This window comes from Somniosus microcephalus, chromosome 17 (genome assembly GCF_052327205.1).
Source record: "Somniosus microcephalus isolate GS21.2 chromosome 17, FLI_Smic_1.0, whole genome shotgun sequence".
Taxonomy (NCBI): Eukaryota; Metazoa; Chordata; class Chondrichthyes; order Squaliformes; family Somniosidae; genus Somniosus; species Somniosus microcephalus.
In genome coordinates, this window is record NC_141003.1 from 40,646,158 (window position 1) to 40,668,251 (window position 22,094).

General features: G+C 44.4%; 1 pseudogene; it reads right to left on the reverse strand.

Annotated features, from left to right (window-relative positions):
- Positions 1-2,793: 2,793 nt before the first annotated feature.
- Positions 2,794-19,599, reverse strand: LOC147105677 (uncharacterized; annotated as a pseudogene).
- Between the last annotated feature and the right edge of the window lie 2,495 nt (positions 19,600-22,094).

Below are 22,094 nucleotides of genomic sequence, written 5' to 3' on the forward strand. Positions count from 1 at the left end.
AAATACAGTTAAGAATAAGGAAGTTAGTAATAAAGAAAGAAGTTGCATGCATGTAAAGAAAGACTGCATTTATATAGCACCTTTCACACCCTCAGGACCTCCCAAACCATTTTACAGCCAATTATTTACTTTTGAAGTGTAACACGGTAGGCAAACACAACAGCCAATTCATGCACAGGAATGTCCCACAAAACAGCACTGAGATGAATGACCAGTTGATCTATTTAGGTGGTGTGGTTGAGGGCTGAATGTTGGCCAGGACACTGGGAGAACACCCTGTTCTTCTTCGAATAGTGCCATGAACTTTTATATCCAGCTGAATGGCAGATGGGTTTCAGTTTATGTAGATTGTGTTCAAGTCCTGGAGCGGGGCCTGGAATGACAAACTCCTGACTCAGAGATGAAAGTGCTAGCACTGAGGCAACCTGAAGAAAAAAAATCAGGCAAAACCTTTTCACCAAAAGAATAATAGAGCTGTGACGTAAATTGCAAGGGAAGAACAATGAAGCCGACAGTATCAATGGGTTCAAGAGACCATTGGATGCATTTCTAGGAAGAGAGAACGAATGGAGGAATATGGTGAGAAGCAATGTTCCCTTTAAGTTGCATGGCCGCACAGCGCTCTGCAGCTCCCGCGCAGCTGGCTCACCAGCTTTTAAATAGGAAAAACCGCACATGTGCGGTATTTTGAATGGGCCGTGCAGCCCCTTAAAGGGGCCGCGCACCCAAAAGAAAAATGAAAGGGAACATTGGTGAGAAGGTTAATCCATGAATAAGGAAGGGGATTTTTAGGGCCTAATAATCTTGTGCTGTTCCTAAAACTTCTTATGATGCAGTATCTCACAAAGAGTGGAATTATATTATTGTCCATGGTTTGTTATACTTACCCAATAATTTGGTGGTTTCCCCGTGAAACTGCAGGAATTAGGTGCCATTAATTCACATTCAGATGCCCTGAACATGAACTGATAATCATAGACAAACCAGTTGCCCTTGCTTCCACCCCCTCGGCCCACCTGACAAGCTTAAGCAATTCTAAAAACGCTTCCCAAAATGTCCATGTGTTTAGCTCATTCTCTCCATCTGGTGGCATGTACAGTTAGTTCACAAACACTGTCTAACCCAACCTCAAAGCTTCCTTGTAACAAACAGGGCTTCTGGTTGCCTGTCAGGCCCCAACCCACTTCCCGGAGCGTGGGGTTGTTATGGGTGCAGCGCAGGCTCCCAATGGGATCTCCAGCAGCAAGCGGTACCCTGTCACTACAAGAGCAGGAGGTTCTGCTGGTGCTGCAGTGGGACTGCCGCTGCAACATCAGAAAAGCCAGGGACTATTTAAAGTGGACTGAAGAGCTCCAAACATCAATATTCAATTTTGTTTACTTGCCTTAAACAGGTGAGAGGTTTGGGCGAATTGGGAGGCCACTATTAACTCCCATTCCCTCCATCCAGGGACTTATGGGGCTTCCTGCCGCTACCTCAGGGACTAGCGCCAGGCTTTGCTTACCAGTCCTCGGGAGTAGCAATAAGGGGGTGGATAGGAGGGAAATGAGACAGGACCTGAACTCCACCTTCCCACTGTTATTTACATGAGGAGCATGGAAAGTTGAGATCTGGGCATGAGGCAGAGTTCTTATGCAGCTGCCATGGCCAACATTATTAATCACATTTTGAGATTCAAACTCAGGCAGCCCAACTGAGTCTAACACTCTTGGTGTGGCAGCTAGTTGGCCACATGTAGTTCAGGGTTTTTGATTTTGCCTGATTATCATAGAAACTTCAGTACCAACTTGATTGTCTGGTACTCACTTTGGACTAACTGGTCACAGATTTCCTTGGGGGGTTCTGATGGACTCCGCTGTAACTCCGGCGGAACCCAGAAGAAAATGGCAGGGACCCAGTTACGTCGATTCTGGAATCTCTGCCCTCCCCTTACAAGGGCAATGAGGTCAGGTGGTGATCCCCTAGGAGCGGAGTCAATGAGGCAGGGACTTGTGACACTGTTTTCTAAAGAAGAAAGTGACCTGAGCAACCACCCCGTCCGTCCCCATGGCGCACTTGCACCAGTTTTCCTGCCCGCATGGGGAGTTGGGCACTGGATATCTTCCACAGTATTTCAACTAAGTGTAGGAGATGCTGAATAATATCCAGGTAGAACGTTCCACAACAATTCTCTGCCTACCCGAGGAATGCTAATCAGAATCCTGGAATTTTTGTTCAATGCTATTTTGTAGGTCACTAAAATTTGGCAAATCCATCCTTGAGCAGTTACAGTAATTTCAAGCCTAATGTGTTTGCCAACGTTAGTTCTTCCAGGAACTTCAAAGCATATTTTATGTCCTGGCCCTGCAAGCTTTTCACTCACATGAATTGAGAATGGATGACCCAGATCTTTCAAGGTTATCCCTCATTCAATTCGCAAGACAAGCACCTAGCCCAGATTGAACTGCAGTGGAGGGCAGGGAATAATGCTTGTCATCGGCCCTTAAAGGGCTACAGAATTAAGGAGTTACAGCCAGTTAAGGGTAAGTGGCCACATGCGGAATTGAACTTATTTTTTAGCTTTTCCAAACACTGTATAGGGAAAAAGAAGAGACATTATTAACATTAACATTATTAAATTTATCAATTGATTTGTCTTTTTGTGTCTTTTAATTTGTTCACTAAAGTTCTTACTTGAATGGCCTCAGCCTCTCTCAAAACCTAGGCTTGTTCTTGATATTTGTGCCCAGATTTATGATACTTTGAGCTGAATTTGAATTGTGCAGTCTGAACATGTTCCCAGGATGCATAAGCCTAATTTCCCAGGATGCATAAGTGCCAGTGAGCTGTACTGTTGGAATATTGTTCCCTGGGTTCCAGCAGTTTCTGCTCGATTATTTTTCTTTCCCGGCTACAGAAGGCCACACCGTGCAGCACCTTGTGCCTGAAAGGAAAGAAGAAAAAAGTCAGAAAGAGAAGCAAAAAGAGAGAGTTGGGAAGAGAGAATCAGAAGAGGAGAAAGTGAGAGCTGGAAAGAGACACAGAGAGGGGAAACAGCAATATAAAGATAACAGAGACAGGTAAGAAAGAGACGATATTCCCCAACTTGCATTGTACAATGTCATAGATCTATTTGTACCATTTTAAAAATCTGAAGTCTGCATACACTTCCTGCTTATAAACTTTACTTTCTGTCGTCACATTTTTGTGCAAACCTTTTCCATTCCATTTCTTAATCGACAATTATAATGGAAACCACCTATGAAAACTCACCATCGCTGTAATGTACAATCTGATCATTGGTGCTATATAATCATTTATACTCACAATCACTCAAAATGCTTTCAGAAAATCAATCATCCGCCATTTCTCTCAGTAATCAACATTTCTAAAGTTGAAAATAAGGGTGTAAAGAAAATGAAAATGTCAAAAATCTGCATATTGGAAGGAGAGGATGCTGCTACGAGACCCTTTCATTCCAAGAGGGCATCACAGGGCCATTACTGCTGTTTCCTGGGATTTACCACTACTTTCCCCATGGTGGCCCAGGAAGTGTTGGTAACACAGGTGGACCAGAGGTAAATCAGTCCTATAGTCCCATCTGATTTTGGGCATGATAATGGGAGAATCCCGACCAAGGTGCCTTTCCTCATCCTAATTACGAGTTCCTTTTTTAAGCAAGAAAAATTAGTTGACTTTTGAATCAAACAGCATTCAAATTCTATCTGACTTAACCTCTGTTAAAAACAGCCTCTAATGATCACCTGCATATCACTTGAGTTTTGTTGATAATTAGAAAATGTAAAAATTCTAATTACTAACTGCTGTCAGAGGGAATGTTCTTGTTCATCTTAATTCAAGTTATTTTTTCAAATTAAATAACAAATGAGTTGAATTTTGAAAACTTTAATTTTCCAATGTTACTTTGTGAATAGTTAGCAAATAGTATTTTCCGATCGGAGGCTTCCTGCGTGCGGAGGCCTCCGAGCTGGAAAAAATCTATGGACTCATCTGAGGGCTCCCGCGGTGCATATAGTTCCGATCCCGGGCCTCTCCAACTCGAAATGTGCAGGGCCCATGTATCCCAGAGGCCCATGCGGTTTACAAATGTCCCTGGGATCACGTGGGCCATGGGGAGTCAATAGGAGAAGGGAATCTCCCTTCATACACTTGACAGATAGACCTGTCAAATATATGAATGGAGATCACCCCAAAAACACTGCAAAACATTAAATAATTTTTTTTTAAATCACATTTTTAAAATTAGTTGAAATTACAATAAATTAAATATTTTAAACAAAAATTTAATTTTTTGAAAAAAATAATTAAAGTTTTTTACGGGGCTAAAAATATACTTACCTTTTTTTAAAAGTATTTTAAAATGATAAATGAGTGAAAACTTCTTTTTTTACTTTTTTCAAATCTTATGCTGGTAAAAGCAGGCCTTACACCTGCTTTTACCAGGCGTAAGATTTCTAAGGGTTTTCTGCGGGCAGAGGTTCTCCAGAAAGCGGAACTATCTGTCTGGAGAGGCCCTTCTCCAGGGCAGGCGTCCGATCTGTCAAGAGCATTCTTGACAGATCGGAAATGCCGGTTTTCAGCGCATGTGCTTGGCATGCCTGAAACCGGCATTTCCGATGTCCCTACGGGCGGTTACACAGCGCGTACACACCCGTAGGGATGGAATATGCGGCCCAGAATGTTTACACCTGATGTGCCTCAATAAATCCGAGACTCGATGTTAGCGAAACAAAACAAGGCTTTTATTGACTTAGAAGATAACACACAGAGGAGAGGTATCTTCCATCCAGAGGTCTGCCGTACTGGATGTGATGCAGGCTGGGCCAGCTTACATAGGGGCCAGGTATGGGCGGAGCCCTACACACAGTACAATACAATGGTGAGGAAACGGAACTGAGGGAAATGAAACTGAAACCAACCACAGTCACAGGCAGAGAATACCAATGAGTGATGAATGGAATATTTCATCACAACACCAAATTCAGATCCCTTAGAAAGTTACAAAGCAGTCCTGCCAGACATAGTATCACATCGCCCCCCCCCACCCGCCCCACACTCCCCACTTAGTGCTGTCAGGGTACACACATTTAAGCATCATAACCTAACTGACCTCCTGAGTATTTCCAACATTTTCTGTTTTGGGATTCGAGACTGATGGGCTTCAATGGGAGAGTTTTGGTACAAGAGGGATGGGATTTGATGGGAGAGTCTAAGTACTAAATTGATGAGCCAGTTTGGGTACTAGAGGGATGGGTTTTGATAGTCCAAATGGCCGAATCCCACTAAGAGGAACATCTAATACCCGCCAGAAAATATTCCTTGTATGGACTGACTCGTGGTCAAACATTGGCACAGGAGTTTGGGGAGGATGCAGATAAAAAAAAGACTAATTAGGAGAGAAGGGAAGTTTGGAAAATAATAATGGATGGAACAAGGATATTTTGAATTGAGGTTTCAAAACCAAACTGCATTATAAAAAGCAAAATCTTTACTTGAACAGTTACACAGTACTGAGGTGGTTTAAGAAAATCGCTCCTACTTCAAACTGCCCTGAAGAATCCTCCCACAAGGTTACTTTCAAGGTTTTTGGAATCATTCCACATATTGCTCTGGCCTTGATTTTACTGTGAAGTACAGTTATTCTGCTGTGAAAACTTTACCATCGCTTTGTTTTGTGGTCTTGCTGCAGAAATATCTGGAGAAAAGAGCAGATTCTTTTTTCATTTTTCTGCTGAAGTTTAATTTGATTCGAACTTTTCTTTTCTTACCGTATCTCTTACCTGCTTTTGGGGTGTCAGCTGTTTAGTTTTGTAGTCATAGTTTTCAACTAACCAGTGGGCTCTCCCGGTATGTGGTCGGAACTCTTGTATCAAGGTAGTTTCACATTGTTTAATGTTTCTTAAGCCTTCTGCCACTCCTTAACCTTACAGCAGTGTATAAGCAGGGTGCACACAATATTCAGCTTCACATGACTGTGAATTTTACAGTATGTCCTCTTTTAGGAATGTATGAATCACACAACAGTTAATAAATTAATACAGCATCCTTTTTTCAGATCATTTTAACTTCATCAAATGATGGGAGATCAAGTACAGAGACCTGATAATCCATTCCTTGTTCTGTTTAACTGGAGTTTGCTACTAAATTAACTACCACTTACTCCTAAATGAATTAATATTTACTTACTGCTAAATTAACTATCACTTACTCCCCACCGGACACAAGTTAAAACATGCTTGAACAGCTTTGTTGCAAGGCAGTAAGGGCCTTCTCACTGTGCAGTGCTTTTAAATTACTATTACATCTATTCAAGCTATTATTGACATAGTGCATTAGACAAGATCCTAATACTTTGTATAATTTGGCTAGTCTTTCTCACACGCAAGTAACAAAACAGCACTTTCTGTTGGGCAGCTGTTGCTGTATCTTCATAATTCTTATGGAGGATTTTCCCAAGTTTGTATTGCTAGTTTTTGGGTTCCTCTGTTGTAGAACAGCTGCTGCCTGATACCAGACGTAGTCCAATTTGTTTCCATTGCAACCCAAGCACATTTGTGAACAAGCTTTGTTAATGATAAATGAACAAGGTCCTTTTGGATCTGCTCTTTGCCAGAGGTTTTCAGTTAACTGGGTTGCTTACTTCCATCAGCAGAGAATATAACAGGAAGCACTTTTCCAACAAATGTTATTCTGTGCTTAGAACAACTGCGATGAAAACCCAGATCTCTAAGCAGCTCTTTACAAATTCATTCTCTTTAGCTTCTCCTACACTGATTTCTTAAAGACAATGAGGCTGAAAATCCACAGCTCGGAGAGGGTGCAGCGAGGGTCGACCAGAATGATAATAAATCAGCACTCTCAGTTATGAGGATAGGTTCGGAGAAAAACAGGCTTAAAAGGGAATATGACTGAGGTTTTTAAAATGATGACAGGATTGAATACAGTCCAGACAGCACTGTAATGTAGGTCACTGTATCCTCTTGCTCTGTGGCTCTGGCCCCCGTGTATTCCTGTCTTCCGCTCCACCTTCAGTGGCAGTGCCTGCAGCTGCCGCAGCCCTGCGTTTTGCAGCTTTTTCCCAAACTCCATCACTTCTCTACGCCCCTCCCCTGACCAAGCTTTCCTAACCCTTCCATAAAGGCTCAGTGCCCATTCTTTTCATCTCAGATCTGCAGTTGCTACACCCTGGCAAAGGCAGGCCTACTAGGGGAGAATCTAGCCTATATAAAAGACCTGAACTTGCGCAGTCAGGCTGTCAGGTGAAGGACACCTGGGGGCATGAAAAATGGTTCTTTCAACTTCAGTTTGGAACCAATAGAGAGATTAAACTTCCATCTGCAGTGCCAATTGTTGCCACCATCTGGATTTTTCTGCCGGGTTTAGTGGCAACAGCAGAGAAATGAGCCCCTGATCTACTCCAGGACTCTCCCAATGTTATTCTTTAGCCAATCACAAGAAAAAGCTGTGTAAGGACTTACAGGTGCAGAGCTGCACCCGACTGCTACGTCAAGGTGTACTGGGTTGTGAACATGGACATGCTCTGCGACTGCACCACTAAGCCACCTGAAATATGTTTTTAAAATTTTGAAATAGACACTGATTCTACTTTTTTCTTAGACTCATAGGCCCTGAAATTCGGGCATGCCCAATTTTGGATGCACAGGGAACGCTAGGTACATTCTCTGTGCCTGAATGGTGAGGCCTAAGGCTCCCCAGATATTGGGCCTCGGCAGTGTTCCCTATAAGCTCCCACGCAGCTGGCTCACCAGCTTTTAAATAGGAAAAACCATGTGACGTAAGAAAACTACTAGGCACTTGGTCTAAGCGTTAAACAAAGCTTTAATCAACTGTTTTATAACATGGAGGTCTAGTTGTGTCCTTCACTAGTTCCTGTTAAGAATGTCCTGCGCAAGCTGGGCCCGTGCCCGAGTATTTATACTCTCCCTGGACAGCGCCACCCATAGGCCGCTCAGTATTATTTCATGTCTTTCTTTCATGAATGACTGATTCATGTCACCATGCATGCGTGGTATTTTGAATGGACCATGCAGCCCCTTAAAGGGGCCGCGCATCCAAAAAAAAATGAACGGGAACATTGGGCCTCGGGCCCCATTTCAATGAAGCCAACGTGGCTATTTTGAGGCTGCCGGCGAAGTGGAATGCAAGATTGGGACACTACTAGTGTTGCAGCGGCCCTCAGTTAAGTGGCTCCGTGGGTCGGGGCCAGGGGACGGGACTGGACTCTGGGATCGTGGGGACCAGGATCGGGGTCATGGTCGGGGCCAGGGATTGTGGGGGCTGGGATCGGGGCCGTGGCCAGGACCAGGGATCATGGAGGCTGGGGTCGGGGTCGAGATGGGGGCCGGGGATCGCGGGGTTTGGGTCCGGGAATTGCAGGGGCTGTGGATCACGGAGTTGGGGGTCCAGGAATCGTGGGGGCAGGAATCAGTGGCTGGGAATCGGAGGGGCCGGGAATCGCAGGGCTGCACTTTTTCAGTTCTTTCCTCATATTTGTATACCCTCTTACCAAGTAGCATCCTAGTGAATCTGCGGTGTATTCTCTCTATTGCTTCAACATCCTTCCCATAGTGTGGAACTTAAAACTGCACACAGTATTCCAACTGTGGCTTTAATAAGGTTTTATATAGATTCACCATTACATCTCAAAGGGTATTTTTATTTATCCAATGATAGGCTGGGGGTAAAAAGTAATGTAAGCAGCAAAGAAATGGAGGGGTTTCCAAGCTACATCCTGGACTACTTTTTGGATCAGGAAGGCGATAGTGTTGTATCTAGGAAATGAAGTAGGGAAAGTAGGTAATGTAAGAGATGGGGAACATCTAGGAAATAGCAGCACAACATAATTAGATTCAATATAAAAATTGAAAAAGAAAGGGAACAGTCAAAACTATACGTACTTGACTGGAAAAAGCCAGTTTTCACCATATAAAAAGGGAACCAGCCCAGATATATTGGAAAGAAAAATTGGCAGGTAAGACAGGGTACAAAAAACGTCAAATGTCAAAACAGGAGATGACTAGGGTACAGAATAGATACATTCTCATAAGGAGAAAAGGTGGTGCAACAAGTTCCTTGGATAATTAAGGAAATTAAAATTAAAATTAGACATAAAGAAGGAGGCATATTATAAATCTAGATTAATACAAATGAAAATCAAATAGAATATTAAAAATATAGAGGGTAAGCAAAAAAGGAAATTAGAAAAACTAAGGGAGGGTGTGAAGAGGGATTGGCAGGTAACATAAAGGGAAATAGTAAAGCTATTTATAAATGCATGAAAAGTAATAGAATAGTTAAAGAAAGAGTAAGGTCAATTAAAGATGAAAAAGGGCATTTTATGGCGGATGGAAGTGTGGCGGTGATATTAAATTAATAGTTTGCCTTGATTTTTACAGAAGACCGTAGTAGTGGGACTGAAAGGGTTCAGTGTAGGAGAGGGAGCAGTTAAATAGGATAACTACAGATAAGGAATTAGTACTGAAAAAAAATGGTTAGAGTTTTTTTGTCCAGATTTGTAACCTTACTTTAGAAAGAATGTTGAGGCCAGGAGAGATTCATGAAGATGATTCCAGGGATGAGAGGCTTTAAATATGTTTTCATTCGAACAAGGAAGGTTAAGAGGAGATCTGATAGAGGTATTCAAAATTGAATGACTTTAACAAGGTAGGTGGGAAAAAAATATTTGCACTTGTTGGTAAGTTGGTAACTATGGGTCATGGGGGGAATTTCAACTTTGCCACCTCCAGGGATCGCCCGCTCTTTATACCCAATTTCCATTTCATTGATCTTGAGATGGCCTTCATCTATTTTGCTGACGGTGATAATTTTGAATCTCTGTCTCAATATCTCTCGCCACTCCTCTTCCCGTTACAGACAACCTAGGTCTTGTTCCCAGGCTTCCCTCAGGTTTTCTATCTTTTCATTGGTGATGTCAATGAATATAATCCATGGGCTGGGGATAAGTTTGCAGGAAGTAGTTGGAGAGTGGAAGGAAAGTTCCAAGGTTGTTGGCTCAAACTGAAACCTACAAAGTATTGGAGATATTGGTTCATCTGAAGATAGGAATATTGGTTAAGCTGGGAGAGGTGAAATAGAGTCATAGAGTCATAGAGTCATACAGCACGGATAGAGGCCCTTCGGCCCATCGTGTCCACGCCGGCCATCACGCCCTGTCTAATCTAATCCCATATTCCAGCATTTGGTCCGTAGCCTTGTATGCTATGGCATTTCAAGTGCTCATCCAAATGCGTCTTGAATGTTGTGAGGGTTCCAGCCTCCACAATCCTTCCGGGCAGTGAGTTCCAGACTCCAACCACCCTCTGGGTGAAAAAGTTCTTTCTCAAATCCCCTCTAAACCTCCCGCCCTTTACCTTGAATCTGTGCCCCCTAGTTATTGACCCTTCTACTAAGGGAAAAAGCTCCTTAGTATCCATCCTATCTATGCCCCTCATAATTTTGTACACCTCAATCATGTCCCCCCTCAGCCTCCACTGCTCCAAGGAAAACAAACCCAATCTGCCCAGTCTCTCTTCATAGCTGAAGCGTTCCAGCCCTGGTAACATCCTGGTGAATCTCCTCTGCACCCTCTCCAAAGCTATCACATCCTTCCTGTAGTGTGGCGACCAGAACTGCACACAGTATTCCAGCTGTGGCCTAACTAGTGTTTTATACAGCTCCATCATAACCTCCTTGCTCTTATATTCTATGCCTCGGCTAATGAAGGCAAGTATCCCATATGCCTTTTTTACCACCTTATCCACCTGTTCCGCCGCCTTCAGGGATCTGTGTACTTGCACACCCAGATCCCTCTGACCCTCCGTCTTGCCTAGGGTCTTACCATTCATTGTGTATTCCCTTGCCTTGTTAGTCCCCCCAAAGTGCATCACCTCGCACTTTTCCGGGTTAAATTCCATTTGCCACTGTTCCGCCCATCTGACCAACCCATCGATATCGTCCTGCAGACTGAGACTACCCTCCTCGCTATTTACCACCCTACCAATTTTTGTATCATCCGCGAACTTACTGATCATACCTTTTACATTCATATCCAAGTCATTAATATAGACCACAAACAGCAAGGGACCCAGCACCGATCCCTGTGGTACCCCACTGGCCACAGGCTTCCAGTCACAAAAACAACCTTCGACCATCACCCTCTGCCTTCTGCCACTAAGCCAGTTTTGTATCCAACGTGCCAAGGCACCCTGGATTCCATGGGCTCTTACCTTCTTGACCAGTCTCCTGTGCGGGACTTTATCGAAGGCCTTACTGAAATCCATGTATACCACATCCACTGCGTTACCCTCATCCACACACCTAGTCACCCCCTCAAAAAATTCAATCAAATTAGTCAGACATGATCTTCCCTTGACAAAGCCATGTTGACTATCCCTGATTAATCCTTGCCTCTCCAAGTGGAGACTGATTTTGTCCCTCAGAATTTTTTCCAATAATTTTCCCACCACTGATGTTAGGCTCACTGGCCTGTAGTTCCCCGGTTTTTCCCTACTCCCCTTCTTGAATAATGGAACTACATTAGCGGTTCTCCAGTCCTCTGGCACATCCCCTGTGGCCAGAGAGGTTCTGAATATGTGTGTTAGAGCCCCCGCAATCTCTTCCTTTGCCTCACACAGCAGCCTGGGATACATTTCGTCCGGGCCTGGGGATTTATCCATTTTTAGGCCTGCTAAAACCGCCAATACCTCCTCCCTCTCGATGTTAATGTGTTCGAGCATATCACAGTCCCCCTGCCCTATTTCTATGTCTACATCGTCCCTCTCCATAGTGAAAACAGATGCAAAAAATTCATTTAGAACCCCTCCTACATCTTCCGGCTCCACACACAGATTGCCACTTTTGTCCCTAATGGGCCCTATTTTTTCCCTAGTTATCCTCTTACCCTTAATATACTTATAAAACATCTTAGGATTTTCCTTTATTTTGCTCGCCAGTGTTATTTCATGGCCCCTCCTTGATCTCCTAATTTCTTTTTTAAGTATCCCCCTGCACTTTTTGTACTCCTCTAGGGCTTCCTCCGTCTTTAGCCTTTTGTATCTGCCAAAAGCCCTCCTTTTTTTTCTAATCCATTCTCGTATATCCCCTGACATCCACGGTTCCCTGTGGTTTTTGGAACCACCCTTGACCTTTACGGGAACATGTTGCCATTGTATGATCTCAATCTCCCTTCTGAAAGCCTCCCATTGCTCCGATGCGGATTTTCCTACCAGTAGCTGATCCCAGTCCATTTTGGCCAGATCCTGCCTTATCCTATTAAAATCGGCCTTCCCCCAATTTAGAACCTTTATTTCCGGCCCATCCCTGTCCTTTTCCATGGCCACCTTAAATCTCACCATATTATGGTCACTGTCACCAAAGTGCTCACCTACTAGCACTTCTTCCACTTGGCCGGCCACATTCCCTAGAATTAGGTCCAGTACCGCCCCCTCTCTTGTAGGACCTTCTACATGCTGGCTCAAAAAGCTCTCCTGGATGCACTTTACGAATTCTACACCCTCTGTGCCTTTCACACTCTGACTATCCCAGTTAATATTGGGGAAGTTGAAATCCCCCATTATTATTACCCTATTATTTGCACATTTCTCTGAGATTTGCCTACATATCTGTTCCTCTATCTCCCCCTGACTGTTTGGAGGCCTATAGTACACTCCCAGCAAAGTGCTTGCCCCCTTCTTGTTTTTAAGCTCCACTCATATGGCCTCATTAGAGGAACCTGCTAATATGTCATCCCTCCTTACTGCAGTAATTGACTCCTTAATTAATATTGCTACACCCCCTCCTCTTATACCCCCCCCCCCTCTGTCTCGCCTGAAGATTCTGTACCCCGGAATATTGAGCTGCCAGTCTTGCCCCTCCCTCAACCATGTCTCCGTGATAGCAACAATATCATACTCCCATGTGTTTATCAACACCTTCAGTTCATCCACCTTATTTGCAAGACTCCCTGCATTAAAATAGATGCCATCCAGCCTTGCCCTTGTATATTTGCCCTGTCTACCAAGCTGACTTGTTTTTTTCTCTATAATTGGCAGCACATCACCCCCTCTTTCAGCTCCCCTCTGTATCCCATCCCCCTGCCAAGTTAGTTTAAACCCCCCCCAACAGTGCTAGCAAACCTCCCCGCAAGGATATTTGTCCCGCTCTGGTTCAGGTGCAACCCGTCTGACTTGTACAAGTCCCACCTTCCCCAGAAGCAGGCCCAGTGATCCAGGAAAGTAAAACCCTCCCCCCTACACCAACTCATTAGCCACGCATTCATCTGCTCTATCCTCCTATTCCTATACTCACTAGCACGTGGCACTGGGAGTAATCCAGAGATTACAACCTTTGAGGTCCTGCTCTTTAATCTGTTACCTAGCTCCCTAAATTCTTGATGCAGGACCTCATCCCCCTTCCTACCTATGTCGTTGGTCCCAATGTGGACCACGACCTCTGCCTGCTCCCCCTCCCCCTTAAGAATGCCCTGTAGCCGCTCAGTGACATCCATGACCCTGGCCCCAGGGAGGCAACAAACCATCCTGGAGTCACGTTTGCGGCCACAGAAACGCCTATCTGTTCCCCTTACGATAGAATCCCCTACCACTATTGCTCTCCCACCTTATTTGCGTTGAAATGTGTTGGCTAACTGCTGGATATGCACACTATACTTCTGATGAAGGAGCTGGCTTAATCTGATGATCCAATTCTCATACTGGGCTCTGAATCTACCCTATATATCTATTTCTAATATTTTAAATTTGGTATGTATGGCATTCAGTCCATTGAAAACTCCAATGTAAACCAGCTATTATGGGAAATCACATTATAAAAGTGACAATGCTTTGTAATTACCTGTGAACCCTGTAGATTGCACTGTGACAGGACTTTCAAGGTTAGAAGTGGGTCACACCTTGCCTGTCACATTACACTGCTTGTCGCAACCACCCACTGTTTTAGTGAGTGTCCTGCAGGAAAATCATCTCTATCTTTTCTCTACAAATCAATCTAAAAGCTTTCTGGAAAAAAAAATCAACTGCCATTTTTTCTAATGAAATTTCTAATGTCTGGAACAACTCCTCGAGTCTGTTCTGCTATTCAAATAGATCATGGCTGATTCTGTACCTTAGCTCCATCTACCTGCCTTTGCTCCCTATCCCTTGATACCCTTCCCTAACAAAAATCTATCGATCTCAGTCTTAACAATTTCAACTGACTCAGCATCCACATCCTTCAGGGGGAGTGAGTTCCAGATTTCCACTAACCCTTTGTGTGAAAAACTGCTTCTGGATTTCACTCCTAAATGGCCTAGCTCTGATTTTAAAATTATGCCCTCTTGATCTCGATTCCCCCAGCAGAGAAAATAGTTTCTCTGTATCTACCCTATAGAATCCCTTTATCATTTTAAACACCTTCACTCGATCACCCCTCAACCTTCTAAACTCAAGAGAATACAAGCTAAGTTTGTGCAACCTGCTGTCATAATTTACCCCTTTAAATCCTGATATCATTCTGGCAAATCTGTGCGGCACCCCTTCCGAGGTCAATATATCTTTCCTGAGCTTTGGTACCCAAAGCTGAATGCATTACTCCAGATGGGGTCTAACCAAGGCTCTTTTTAACTGAATTCCTCACTTTTGAATTTCAAAAAATTAACAGCCAACATTCAAATAGCCTTTTTTAAATTACTTTTTGTACCTGTGCACAAACTTTTAGTGAAGTGTGTACCTGGACACCTAAATCCCTTTGCTCCTCCACAGCTCTTAGTCTGTCCCCATTAAGACAATATTCTGATTTGTCTTTCTCAGATCCAAAGAGGATGACCTCAATCTTCCTCACATTGAAATCCATCTGCCATACTTTTGCCCACTCACTTAACCTTTCTATGTCGTAACTTCCTGCTCCCATCCATATAATTTACTGCGCCTCCTAACTTAGTGTCATCTATATACCTGGTTATACAACTCCCTATTTCTTCATCATAGAATCATAGAATGGTTACAGCACAGTAGGAGGCCATTCGGCCCATCAAGCCCGTGTCAGCTCTCTGCAAGAGCACTTCAGCTAGCCCCACTCCCCCGCCCTTTCCCTGCAGCCCTGAAAATGTTTTTCTTTCAGGTACTTATCCAACACCCTTTTGAAAGCCGTGATTGAGTCTGCCTCCACCACCCTTTCAGGCAATGCATTCCAGATCATAACCACTCACTGTGTAAAGTTTTTTCTTATGTCGTCTTTGGTCCTTTTGCCAATCACCTTAATTCTGTGTCCTCTGGTTCTCAACCCCTCTGCCAATGGGAACTGTTTCCCTCTATCTACTTTGTCCAGGCCCCTCATGATTTTGACCACCTCTATCAAATCTCCTCTCAATCTTCTCTGCTCTCAGGAGAATAACCCCAGCTTCTCCAGTCTATTAATGTAACTGAAGTCCCTCATTCCTGGAATGATTCTTGTAAATCTTTTCTATACCCTCTCTAAGGCCTTCACATCCTTCCTAAAGTGTGGTGCCCAGAATTGGACACAATACTCCAGTTGAGACTGAACCAGTGTTTTATACAGATTCATAATAATTTCCACAATAATAATAATAATAATTTGTACTCCATGCCTCTATTCATGAAGCCCAGGATCCTGTAAGCTTTTTTAACCGCTTTCTCAACCTGCCCTGCCACCTTCAACGATTTGTGCACATATACCCCCAGGTCTCTCTGCTCATGCACCCCCTTTAGGATTGTACCCTTTAGTTTATATTTCCTCTCCTCATTCTTTCTACCAAAATGTATCACTTCACATTTTTCTGCGTTAAATTTCATCTGCCACGTGTCCACCCATTCCGTCAGCCTGTCTACGTCCTCTTGAAGTCTACCACTATCTTTCTCACTGTTCACTATACTTCCAAGTTTTGTGTCATCTGCAAATTTTGAAATTGTGCCCTGTACACCCACATCCAAGTCATTAATATATATCAAGAAAAGCAGTGGTCCTGGTACTGACCCCTGGGGAACACCACTGTATACCTTCCAGTCTGAAAAACAATCATTCACTACTACTCTCTGTTTCCTGTCACTTAGCTAATTTCATATCCATGCTGCCACTGTCCTTTTATTCCATGGGCTTCAACTTTGCTGGCAAGCCTATTATGTGGCACTTTGTTGAATGCCTTTTGGAAATCCATGTACACCACGTCAACCGCATTGCCCTCATCAACCTTTCTGTTACCTCATCAAAAAAACTCGATTATGCTGGTTAAACATGATTTGCCTTTAACAAATCCATGCTGGCTTCCCTTAATTAATCCACACTTGTCCAAGTGACTGTTAATTTTGTCCCTGATTATTGTTTCTAAAAGCTTCCCCACTATAGAGGTTAAACTGACTGGCCTATAGTTGCTGGGTTTATCTTTACACCCTTTTTTGAACAAGGGTGTAACATTTGCAATTCTCCAGTGTGCTGGCACCACCACTGTTTCTAAGGGAGATTGGAAGATTATGGCCAATACCTCCGCGATTTCTTCCTTCACTTCCCTCAGCGTCCTAGGATGCATCCCATCTGGTCCTGGTGGCTTATCTACTTTAAGTACAGCCAGCCTTTCTAGTACCTCGTCTTTATCAATTTTTAGCCCATCCAGTATCTCCTCTACCTCCTCCTTCACTATGTCTAAGGCAGCATCTTCTTCCTTGGTGAAGACAGATGCAAAATACTCATTTACTACCTCAGCCATGCCCTCTGCCTCCATGTGTAGGTCTCCTTTTTGGTCCCTAATTGGCCCCACCCCTCCTCTTACTACCTGTTTACTATTTATATGCCTATAGAAGACTTTTGGATTACCTTTTATGTTAGCTGCCAATCTATTCTCATACCCTCTCTTTGCCCATCTTATTTTCTTTTTCACTTCTCTGAACGTTCTATATTTAGCCTGATTCTCAGATGTATTCTTGACCTGACATCTATCATACGCACTCTTTTTCTGCTTAATCTTACTCTCTATCTCTTTCGTTATCCAGGGAGCTCTGACTTTAGTTGTCCTACCTTTCCCCCTAGTGGGAATGTACCTCGATTGTACCAAAACTATTTCCTCTTTAAAGGCAGCCCATTGTTCCACTACAGTTTTGTCTGCCAATCTTTGATTCCAATTTACCCGGGCCAGATCCGTTCTCATCCCACTGAAATTTGCCTTCCTCCAATTAAGTATTTTTACTCTAGATTACTCCCTGTCCTTTTCCATAGCTAATCTAAACCTTAGCTTAGATCACTGTTCCCTAAATGTTCACCTACTGACACTTGATCTACCTCATTCCCCAGAACCAGATCCAGCAATGCCTCCTTCCTCATTGGGCCAGAAATGCACTGATCAAGAAAGTTCTCTTGAACACACTTCAGAAATTCGTCCCCCTCCCTGCCCTCCAAGCCATTAATTAATATATATATATAGTGAAATGCTGAGGCCCCAGTACAGATCCCTGGGGAAGAGCACTTGTCATATCCCACCATTCAGAGAACAAACCCTTTATCCCTACTCTTTGTCACCTACCACTTCCCCATCTTACCATCCCTCTGTCACAGAACATCACAGCGTCCTCCTGGGCACAAAGTTGAAATGAGAGCCACCACAAAACAAACATTCCAAACATAATTTATAAATTAAATGGAGGAAGGCTGCTGACTTTCAGTGGGGGAGTTTGCAGATGGCCTGGCAGGTCCAAAGATGTGCGGGTTAGGTTGATTGGCTATGATAAATTGACCCTTAGTGTTAGGGGGATTAAATTCGTGGGGTTACAAGGATAGGGTGGGATATGTGTTGGTGTAGGGGTTACGGGGATCGGGTGGGATATGTGTCGGTGCAGGCTCGATGGGCCGAAATGGCCTCTATCTGCACTGTGGGGTTTCTGTGTGTGTGTCTGTGTGACGACCTCAAGCAGCTCTGGGCCTTGAAGGCCCGGCTGTAGTCTACACCACCTTGGCATGGGCTGGCTGGATGACAGACTGCAGCAAGGGCGCTAGCTGAGTGACAGTGGTGGGAATAGGAATGCTGAGAGAGGACAGAAGGTTCTTGTTCCACGGAGCCACTGCCACTCCCCCTGGGGCGGCACCTCAGTAGTCCTAGCCATCTGTTGGGGGACAGATTGCTGGAGTGCTGTGACACCCTGCACGCCCCTTTCCACACTCATAAACCCAGCCACGATGACAGCAGTCTGAGTTTCCACTGCAGCACTGAGACATTTGGTCGCTTCCGCCTGTGCTGAAATCGAAGCTGCGAAATCACCCATCACACGCAGCATCATGGCTGGGTCCACAAGGTCTCTCGTGGAGTTGCTCATCATTTCCATCTTGGAAATCACGGGCACCAAGCTCTGCGCAAAGCCCCATGCAATGTTGGAGCCGGACCCCTCCATGCTCCTTGAGACTGACAGGCTTGCCATTGCACCTTACATTTTTGTGTGCATGCCCGTCATTCATCTTCTAAAGGCTGCCCCATCAAGGCCATCATCTGAGTCCTGTGCAGCAGAACTTGTGTGCAAACTTGCCCTCCGGGAAGCTGGCACCAGAGCTACCCTTTCCCCCTGGCCTGGCTGCAGCCCACTCGTGCCCGGCGACTTGCCATGCGCAGATCCTGCCTCTATACTACCCTCTAAAGTTCACACAGTGCCATTTTCTGAGCTGGTGCCTGCGAGTGTCAGATGCAGTGATGGTGTGTCTTCTTCTCCTCTATCACTGTTCTCCTCCATGACTTCAGAGACTGGCTGGCCAGGCTGGAGTTCTTGGGTATCGGAAAGGAGAAAGGCACAAGGGTCAGGTTGTGGTGTGGGGAGGTGGAGAAAGCAAGATATCCATGCGCACACCATCAACAGCTTGTAAGTGAGAACAGATTGTGGGATGAGGAGGAAGTGGGATGTGAGAAGAAGGATTAGGTATGAGCATACCATCATCATCAGCAATGCTTTCAACTTCCCCGCTTGCCAAAGACTCTGTGACTGCCCCTCCAATTATGTCCAGAACTGCTTCCTCCAGCTCCATCAGGTTCTGAAGTCTGGCTTCCCCACTACCCATCGGTTTCTGCTCCTGGTGGTTGTGAGCCACCTTTGCCTGCAAGAGAAAAGGAAGTGTGTCAGTGAGTTTGGTGCAATGTGTTTGGGTGATGTGCCTGACATGGTTGAATAGCTGGCAGTGTGAGCAAGGTGTGAGATGTGGGTGTGAGTCTTGCAGCAGTGTTAAGTGTGTGCAGGTGAAGTGAAGCTATGATTGTGAGGTACGAATGGTGATAGGTAGAGATTGTTGGTGGGTGAGTGATGGGGGTGTGGTGCATTGAGCAGTGTGTGAGGCTTGTCGTGCAGATGGTGGGATATGGCATTTGATGATGCATTCACTCACCTTGACCACTCAGGTGAGGTCATTAAACTTTTTGTGGCACTGGATCCAGGTCCTGGGGACAAAACTTGTCACTGTGACGGCTTGAGCGATCTCCTCCCACAGCCTTCTGGTGTTCTGCCTTGAAGGCCTCTTGCCCCCTTGCGGGTAGAGGACCCGGCATCGTCTTTGTACCCCCAAGATCCAAAAATCTCCTTGCCCTTTCCTTGGCTGTTGGGCCATGGCTCTGTCCACATTGACAATGAGGAGCTTCTGCAACAAAGCACCTTCCCTTTAGGTCGTGCAGAGAGCCTAGGCCAAACTTTATTGGCCAGTAGACTGCACCCAATATTGGCCCCCATTCAGCGCTAAGCTAGTCAGTAGTGCGTTTAGCGCTGAGATCAGCGCTACAATCATTATAATGAGCAGGCAGCATGAATTTTGCGTGTACCACTTTGAACAGGCACATAGTGCCGTGCAATGTCTATGCCCATTTTCGGGCTTTATCCAATTTCTATTAATAATGGATATAGTTCAGTGAAAACCGTTCATGGTGGGTGTGCTCTCAGACTGAACAGTGCATATAAATCTCTTTTGCAGGTCCACAGAAGGCATTTAAAAGGTTACAGCAGATATAATGAGGGTGAAATTCATCTTGGGCAATTGCACATCAGTAGCCCATTTTACACCGTGCCCGATTTATTGACACTTTCGTTTTCACCCAGCATAATACGCTTAAAATATGCACAACAATGTTAAACTTCGGCCGTTTCCATAAATCAAGTAAGAATTCAGCCATTCCCTGTTTGTGCAGTATAAGTTGTATAATGGTGTACAGCCCTTACTGATAGTAAAAAAGCAGGTTCTCCCTGAATTAGGTCACATTACTTCAAATATTTCATCTGCACTTACAGCAAAATATCATTTTTCCTTAAATGCCCACTTTTGAAATGCTGAACTTGTGCACAGCACAAGTGAGTCAGACTCACCATTTATATTTCGTGACCCAACAAGATAACAGCTTATTGGAAAGAATCTCAGAGGCTGTCCCATTTCAAGGAATGTATGAGGGAGTCTAGTGGGATCATAACGAATTGTTAGAGAGAACCGTCATTTATAAACCTTAAGTGACCCAAGGGTTGGATTTATCTAGCAGCAAGCATGTTGCTGTTCTATATAAAGATAAAGTATTAGCAGTTGAGTTTGAAAGAGTTTGAAAATAAATCAAATATTCTAGTTGAAACTTGGATATGTGTGCGAGGAAATGAATTCTAACCAAAGTGATCCTCCGCATGTTGCCAATGTTACAACCTAATATGCAGAGAACAGGCTTTTAGAAAGTGTCTAATTTTATGTTATAGGTCAGGTTTCATTATTGTAGTGTGGAGCCTAGCTAGATGAAAGTTAGAGTAATAACACTATAGGGACAATTCTGCAGCTCATGCTCCTGTGTAGTGAGACTCCATGTTGGGAGCAGAGCTTCACAAAATTAATCCTCAGATTAGAATTATGGAGCTACATTGAGGAATGAGAGCATTTTTACAGGTTTCCACAGTAACCTGTCCATAGCTTACAATGCACCAAGAACATGTATATATTCAAATATGTGCACATAACGGAACATATGGTCATAATGGGGCAAGTTTTCCGGGCGCCTTCTACCTGCCCAGGCAAAACTGCAGCTTAATTTGGTGTAACGGCCCATTAATGAGGGCTTCTGTCGGCAAACAGGACAAAGAGAATGGCAGCTAAGGCAGTCAGCACTAGTGTCTGGGTACGCTGGATGCTGTTGGCTCTAAAGTTCAGTTAGGTGACTGTAAAGAAAAAGGCATTAACCTACATTTGGCTTGCGGCCAGACCCCTCTCTGTTCTGAGGGATTCCCGGTGCAAGGTGTGGCGGCAGCTTCCTGGGATGCCCCTGCATCTGGCCACGCTGGGCCTCAATGTCTGGAATCTGAGACAGGAGGCCAGGAATGCCCCTCCCATCTCACTAATGTTTGTGTGCTGGGCCTACACCTTTTTAAAATTTTAATTATTTTTTTTTTTATTCGTTCACGGGATGTGGGCGTCGCTGGCACGGCCAGCATTTATTGCCCATCCCTTGTTGCCCTTGAGAAGGTGGTGGTGAGCCGCCTTCTTGAACCGCTGCAGTTCGTGTGGTGAAGGTGTTCCCACAGTGCCATCCAGTTTTATTCTTATTGTTTTTCGTAGTGGTTTTTTACAACTGAGTGGCTTGCTAGGCATTTAAGAGTCAACCACATTGCTGTGGGTTTGGAGTCCCATATAGGCCAGACATAGAAACATAGAAGATAGGAGCAGGAGTAGGCCATTCGGCCCCTCGAGCCTGCTGTGCCATTTAATGAGATCATGGCTGATCATCCAAATTCAGTACCCTGTCCCTGCCTTCTCCCCATATCCCTTGATCCCTTTAGCCTTAAGAAATATATCTAACTCCTTCTTGAATATATTTAATGAATTGGCCTCAACTGCCTTCTGTGGTAGAGAATTCCACAGGTTCACCACTCTCTGGGTGAAGAAATTCCTCCTCATCTATGTCCTAAATGGCTTACCCCTTATCCTTAAACTGTGACCTCTGGTTCTGGACTCTCCCGCCATCGGGAACATCCTTCCTACATCTAGCCTGTCTAGTCCTGTTAGAATTTTATAAGTTTCAATGAGATCCCCTCTCATTCTTCTAAACTCTAGTGAATATAAGCCTAATCGACCCAATATCTCTT